The sequence below is a fragment of the Paralichthys olivaceus genome, chromosome 3 (assembly GCF_024713975.1).
Source record: "Paralichthys olivaceus isolate ysfri-2021 chromosome 3, ASM2471397v2, whole genome shotgun sequence".
NCBI lineage: Eukaryota > Metazoa > Chordata > Actinopteri > Pleuronectiformes > Paralichthyidae > Paralichthys > Paralichthys olivaceus.
In genome coordinates, this window is record NC_091095.1 from 11,620,636 (window position 1) to 11,629,009 (window position 8,374).

The window sequence follows — 8,374 nt, forward strand, 5'->3', positions numbered from 1 at the left end:
CCAAAATCCCAAATTGCCCTGAATCTAAATGTCTCCGTGTCCTGTTGGTGAGACGGAAAATAAAGCTTTTCCTGAAAGCACTTTTGGTATTTTGGTCACACAGAGATTTCATAAAAAAATCATTAGATCAACTGTGACAAGCTTCATTAACTTAAATTAAATAACAATTATGTGCTTTTAATTAAAGTTCATCACCACAGTTTTACATTAAAAAACAAGAAGGAATGCTTTAATATATTTTGTAAGCCTCCAACCCAAATAATATAAAATGTGGTTTGAAAATATACAGTTTTTCTACAAGTCCTCATTCTTGGATTTGTTGAAAGTTCAGTTGAAGTTTTATTTCAAACACTTGGGAATTTGTCTAAGGTTATCAATAGTGGCTGCAATTTAGTTTCCTTTGGCGCGACTCCTGTGAACGCAGAACACTGCCAATTATAGATGCCATCACTGTGGATGAAAGCAGTTGTGTACATGCAAAGGAAAACCTCTCAAGCCACAAACAGTATAACTGGCAGCGCAAAAGTAACTTCCCAAAGTCTTGAAGTCAAAGGGGACCCTTTAACTGCTCACGCTTTTCTTCACGCTGCCTCTTTTGTCCTGTCCCCAACTTCAAATGTGCAGATTTGTGGCCCATGGGCGACTTAGATCCGGTCCCGTTGAGGTGAAAAATCCAATTAACCTGCAGCTCCAGCTGCCTCCGTTATAATCCCTTCTCATAATTATGAAATTACCAGATGCAGGATTTCAAATGAAAAAAGGATGAGAGCGACTGGCTCAGAAAAAAAAAGATGAAATAAAGCGTTCCCTGCCAGTATACAGAGTTCCAATTTACCTCAAGGGGCGAACAGCTAATTCTTATGACTGGGTTTTAAGGTGAGACCTGCAAAAGTCCTTGTAATCAGAATAAGAAATATCCCAACAAAAACATCAGGAGGCCTGGATCTTCAAATAGTCATTGAGATAAATGGATGGGCTCCTGCTTGTTATGCATGCACCACATTCGAAGTGACAGCATAAATACACAAAATAAGTCTAGTCTACGGCTACACCCATTGATACAGGACACAAAAAACACTCTGGGAAATTGAAATCAAGATTAAATTATAAAATATACAATGTAAATATTGTTTGATACTTTATTTGTGACTGAATTTAAAAGTAATTGTGTACAGCGCCGCTGTGCCGTCCCCTAACAATGTTACCAGGGTTCTGCCTGGCTGAGCTCTTCAAAGACTTGTGGACTTTTAATTTAAGTTGTGCACTGGTTAATGAACTTTGCTTCTGTGTATTTGGATTCATACTCTGTGTTTAACCATTTCTCTGCCTCAGTTGAATTCTTTTCTTGTGATCCCTTATGTTGTGTCATTTCCTGCTTTATCTTGAACTTCACTTCCTGTGTTGGTTACCTCACTTCCTGGTGTTTCTTGCACCTGCAGCCTGATGTGACCCTCCTTCACTTATATTATCTCCGTGTTTCTCTCTAGTTTTGGTCACTTTGTGTTTTTCCACATGAATTCTCCTCATGTTTCACTTTTCTTTTATGGATGGAACTCATGTTGCTGTTTGCCTGACGCTGAAAACAGTAAGCCTGTTTTGTTTCTTCTCATTAAATTCATTAAACTAGTACAGTCCCTGTTCTCTTGATCTTGAATGAGTTAGCTCAGCCTGTGTTTATGCTCTGGTGCTACTCCAGAATTATTCCTTGTCATTAGTGAGTCCTCCTCAAACAGTTCCACAATATACTGTCACTTTTTATTGTCTGTGTGCTGGATGTTGTGAGCAGATGTTTTTATTTAGTCTATGGTTCAGAATAAAGTTAGTAAATTCTGTGTTCATCCCACCTGGTATATCTGCAATGAAGATTTTATATTCCATCTTTTCATTAAAATGAAACCGCATTGGCTTTTTTACTGTTAAGGTGTGCGGCTTTTTATATACGTTTGAATGGTCGTTGGATTCACTAGCTTCTGCGCCTGCATTCGGTCCTTAGCTAAACATGACAAATATACAGCAGGTTAGCAAAGTCGTATATAACAAGACCTACTGTGTGTTGTGTTTGGAGGCCATAGGCTGTAGGAAACATTTCAACACTGAGCTACTGTTGTACGTAAAACAAGTAATTTAATTTTCTACTATTAACTTTTACTTTCTCAAAACACAAACCGTCTAAAACCTCCAGTAAGTAGAACACTTTTTCATCCTGGGGCCAGTTGAGCTACGTCGAGATGGAGTATATATTGAGATCCTTATTGTGTCAGTTAGAGAAATAGTTGAATTTCTCCCTCTGTCCAATATTATTCACTGACTCGTTAAGTCCATAATATTTCCTGCTATTAGATGCAGCACTTAAAACATAGAAATATCTACTGCAGTGTTATTTGATAGTGGTCCAGACCCTCATGAAATGTAATGAGTTGCACATTGTTTCTTAGTAAACTGGATTAATGCGTCCTGTTTTTCCTGCGTTCAGTTCCTTGGCTGCAGAGACTCCATCTCATCAGTAACTCTAACATTTGTCTGATAAACTCATTGGCACTTGCAGTGGGGAAGCCTCGGGCAATAACGATGGGATCTCCTGCCGTGTACAAGCTTCTACAGGCCAGTATAGATAACTCCCACTCGCACTTCACCTACTGTCCGCCCAGGCCCATGCAAACTAACCCATTATGCTGCTGAATTCACTCCGCATCAGTTTCTACGCTCATCATTCAGTGGAGAAGAGAGGAAACATTTAAGAACTTAATGGCTGCTCACCTCAGCCTCTCAACTACACTTCTTAAAGGTAACTGTTTCCATTTTTACTCTGAAGAAGCTGTTATTTTAATAAGCACTCACACATTTATAAGGCTAGCAAATATCTGAACATGTGCTATAATACAGCCAGCACTCGAGTTGGACTGCACTGTAAAAAAGGCTCAATAATCAATGTATATAATTTTCCTCATCAGAGAAACTGTGAAGCTTCAGTTGTCCTTAGAAAGTTAAAGTTAAAGTTAAAATTCTTCTCTGCTCTCTAAAGTAAAACGTATCTAGATATTTATATAAGTAAAGGAGGATTCATAATATGTAAAACCAACTTATATGCTTCAGGAAAAAGAATCATAAATTATTTAAAGAAAAGCTCTGAAGTATTTTTTTTTTTAATTTCCACAAGTAACTGTGCACTATTATAATGTAAGTCTTATGAAAACTTTTAACTGAATATGTTAATTTGTAGATTGTAACTTTGATGCCATCTTGATGTAGAAATATTCACATTTAAATTATATGGTGATTAAGGCATCAATATCTATTGATTGCACTTTGGTCATGTCTCATTGAAATGCCTTGCCTGGGAACTGCAGTCATTCACACTGGGAAATACACGGGATCCATAAAGCAGGCCCCAGTACTGTATTTATAATTGATAGGTAGAGGGAAAACAGTTGTAACCTTGAGTAAAGGTGTGCATCGCAGCTGAATATTGATTCCCAGTTTCCTTGCTGGTGGCAAAGGTGCAAGTCGACTATGAAAACAAGATATAAAATATATTATGAATGTTTCAGTTGGACTATAGCACCTCATTAAAATTCAGAGGGGCCTTTGCAGAGAAACCTTGTCATGCTAATTCTGACCAAGTGGTCCCACAGGGTCCCAGCAGCTGTGAGTGAGCATATACATAACTCCAAGAACATTTTTTTATCTGTGATCTTTGTCATATTACTCTCATTGCCTTTGTGTTGTCATTGTCCTATTTGTATAGTAGTTTATCTTTGTCAAATAGCTGGTTAAGTCACTAGAAATGCACAAACTCCTTCTACCGCTTCATATTTAAAGGAGCACAGAGGCAGAAAGGATTTTCTCTACAAGCATATTTTCTTTGCACAATTAGTCATGATTCCACATGTTTAGTAAATTGTAAACACCTCCCCTTGTATATGCAACGATTCAAGTTCAGGTCACTTGTTTCATTAATGAATAATCACCTCGTTGATATGCTCAAATACTATTTAACCCAGACCCAGAGCAATGAAACGGGAACACATGAACCCATCTGAGGAACAGAAGGCGACAGAGAAATGTACAGCACACTATGTACGGTATGCTGTATAATTTAATGTCTACTGAACCGACGGGTCAGTTCCAATAAAGCCTGAGTGAAGTGTAGTGAGATCTAATCTTGTTTCATTTTATTAAAATGAGAATGCATTTCAAGAAATCAATCGCACTTTTCTGATTCATAGCAGCAGTTTATTCAACCACGGTGAGCAGCACCAGCACACATCACTGCTGCATCGACTGACAACTGTATTTGCAAATATACATTTGATGGAAGGTCTGCAAATGTGTTTCTCCCTTTGTCTGCATGAGTTTTCTCTGGGTACTCAGGCTTCTTACCACACTCCAAAGACATGCCAATTGGATGTTGGTTAATTAAGGACTCTTAATTGACTGTAGGTTTAAATGTGAGGGTGAATGGCTGTTTATCCATACTACTACGTTTTAGTTTGAAAATGGTGCTTTCACCTATAAACGATCTCGGTCCATACAAGTGTTTTGGCTCAATATCCATTTATTCCCTGTCCATAATTACGCACAACACTCGACCACTTGTGTTCACCGGCCGTGCATGTGCCGGTGGACACAAGAAGCATTTGGTTATTTAGTTGCAGAAACTCATTGCCAACGCATGTAACAGCTGTTAGCAAAGGCAACAGGGTCAGCAGCGCTTGTACTTGATTATCCATGTGTTCCACACTGGTAGCTGAGGCTACTGCTGTTTTTTTTCTTCTGGAAGAGGGTAATGTGATCGGAATCTGATGACTTGGCAAAGACTATGTAGTGACTGAGAAGACCAGCAACGGGTCCGGTGTAAGCAGAGTTCATGGGCTTCCAAATGAAAATGTTGTACTATGGCTGTAGCCTATGTTGGTTCAACGCTGGAGACCTGTCGAGGGTTTTTCTCTCGATCAAAGTCAGCTGCTGGCTCCTGCCCCCCCCACAGCCCTAAAAAGGATAAGCAGTGTATATGATGGATGGATAACAAAACAACATATATGGACTAAATGTAGCTCAAGTAAGACTGTGAATAAATGGTATGTCCTGCACTTGGGAGCAAACCTGAAAAATAAATAAGTTTTCCCATGTGTGATTCCATTCTGTATCATAAAGCTGCATGAAAAATTATTTAACAGATTTTTTTGGAAGAGGTGGAATGGTGCTACAGAAGAGAAGCACGGCTTCTTTGTTTCACTCGAAGGAAACCCTGAAATCCATCCACAGAACATTTCTTAGCTGATGAAATTACTGGAATGACCTTTAGAGCGTCCCCTGTTAAACTTTTTATGTCTGATGTCTCACAAATGACAAAAAGATGTCTTGCCAATCACGTAAATTACATCTGAGATTCAATGGATCACGTTGCAGATAGGAAGGGAGAGCAGCATTATGTTGACTGAAAAAGGGAGGACAAGCAATTAATGATATCTGAGCCGAGGTTTCATATCTCCAACAATCAAAATAGATTTACATGATCAGATGGTCTAATGTCAGGCAAGCTTCCTCCTTCCCAACCATTTCTCTGCTAATACAGACTGGTAAATTGCTTTGAGCTTATTTGTGATAATCATAGTATTGACACTAGACAGTATGAATGGTGCCTATTATATGTTCTAGCAGGAGCCCTGGAAATAGACTTTTAATTTGAATGTATTTCAATAACGTTGAGTGTAATGGATTATGCTGGCACTGCCGCCTGATTGATTAGTTTCACTCTTTATGTACAGTGAAAGTCTGGCCGCCGCTGCAAATGTCCTAACTGGGGCAGCATTTTAATGACTGCAATTCAATGCATGAGTCTACAGTGCAGCCATTATGGTAAATACTCGTCGTGCTGTCTGTCTTATGTAAACCTACGATCTTTCCTCCCTGGACATGAGCTGTTGCGAAGCATTAAAGCAGAGCCAGCGGGATCCCAACAGATGTTGAATGGTTGTTATTGTCTTGAGTACATCGGCGCTTTTCAGCTTGAAGGTGATATGAAGTAGGAACCGCATTACGACCCACTTTGACATTATAGCTTACAGCTGGGGCTGGCAGATCACTGGAATGAGATCATCAGTACATATATATATATATATATATATCTATATATATACACACACATAGAGGGATCATAGGCAGGCCAATATTGGGTGGCCCCCAACCCTGCAAGGTTATGCGCCTAAATTCCAGGGGCCACAGAGGCCAAAATCCAGATGCTGTCACTGCCCTCACTGAATTGCGGTTTGTTATGAACACGGAAACTGTGCTTTAAGTGGGATCATTTCAACAGCATGACTGCCAATCATTATTTTGCATGGACTTTTTGAAGTCACTGATGCCAAGCTGAGATTTGTTTGGGGACAGAAACACTAAGCTGCTTTCATTTGTATTCACAGGGCAGCTCCAGTATCTGCAGGGTCTCTCTTTATGTGGCCAGTGTGCCAGCAGCACTGGAGGACAACCAGATGCAGAGAATAACAAGTAGAACTGAGGCTACAGCCAAGGTATCAACATGTGTCATCTGGATAGACGTGTCAATTTAAGTGTGCTGCGTGCAATGTGTTGTGCCTTGAGCTGCACTCCCTGCATTAATTTCCTGTTGTCTGAGTTCAAAGTGTTTGTCACCCGGTGTCAGTCACACTGCCGGTTTCTCTCTTGCTGCTCAGGGACCTCGCCGTGGTTCCAGGAAATGCTGTTTCCCCCTTAACAGTACACTGGGTCACTTGGTCGATAGTGGCAGAGGGCCACTGGGGTCAGGGCGGCTGACAGGGGTGCCCACTGCCGCCGCTGCATGATAAAATGCTCAGAGGAGTTACAGCCGGAATCTGAGCACTCCTGCAGGAAGAGCGGACGTCGAGACAGATGAGTGAGGGAGGAGGTAAAGGGAGATATTGCAGAGGAGAGTGGGCAGATGTATAAAGCAGCAGCAGCCAAGTCTAAGAGAATTTCTTTTCTGCACAACTCGGCTTTGATCAACACATAATGACCCTGTGAAAGCATGAGGCTCGTGGCCGGGCAATACAAAGGTCCACTTGATTGAAAGAGAACTGCAGATTAACCAGGCCCTCTGTACATATTTGCTCAGAGGCACTAATCAACAGTGGGTGGACTACTCTGAATATTAAGCAAGGTGATTATACAGCACTGAACCATCACTCAACATGAGTGAGCTTTCAGTGAAGCTGGCCTTGAACTGGTTTGCGAGCAACTTGTGATAATTCAAAGTGATATAACGACACCAACTGTGAAATACACTAGTAAATCAGTGAGTTATCAGTTTTATTTACTTTCGTTTTTTGCAACTTCCATGAAAACATGATTTGATTAGAGGCTTCGTTTAGCATCTGCGAGAAATCAGAAGTAAATCAGAAAGTAAAAAACATGTCAGTGTTTGATTTACTTTATCAGTCAAATAATCAAACTTTATTCATAGAACCTTTTAAAAATTAGTTAAACACCAGTCATCAATAACTTTAACAAATAAAGCAAGCTGAGATGGAAATGAGATATATAATCGATCACACAAAAATTTTAGTACAAAATACATAGTAATAAAGAATAAAAAAGGAATATATCTATTAGTCATTAACATTGATATTTCAGGTCCTAAAACATCATGTATTTTAATTTAAATATTTAAGTAGCATCACTGTGCACTAAAAACTATCATTATTTTATTCATCATGAAATATGCAATTCTATTGAATGATTATTATCTCCACCAGGGAGGTTTTGTTGTCAGCAGCAGAACTAATTAAATTTTGGTGCAGTTACAAATAAAAAATCTGGATCCAGTGAATTTAAATGTGGTTTCATACGGTGACTGTTGGGCCTTTGCGGAGGAATGTGCTCCACTGAGTGTCGTTCTACTTGTATAGATAATTTTATATGTGACATTAATAACCAAAGGAGGCTCTTCCCACTGTTAATATTCAGTCTAAGTTTTTGGTAGCCACTAAAATAAGCTCCACAGTTGACATTTAGTACCGTGAATTACTGTGTGTTCACCTTTACCCAACAGCTGTCGCCACAACTCATTTTATCTCAACACCCAATGCAAACTGGTTCACAGTGAAGGTAACAGACAGTAAATAAAAACAGTGTGTGACAGCCGGCTCAGAACAATTTACTATACTTGTAAAACACGAGATCATAAACCTGCCAACCTAAGAAAACACATTGACTCATAATATCTATATAATTGGCACAGATTTGTAATCTGACACCTTTCGGAGCTTGTTGCTATTTGACAACGGGCCTGATGGTGAAAAGGTATCATTTTAGCACATCCTGTAATTAACCTCATGAATACATATTGGTTTGTGAGTTTTTCCAGCATCTTAGATTT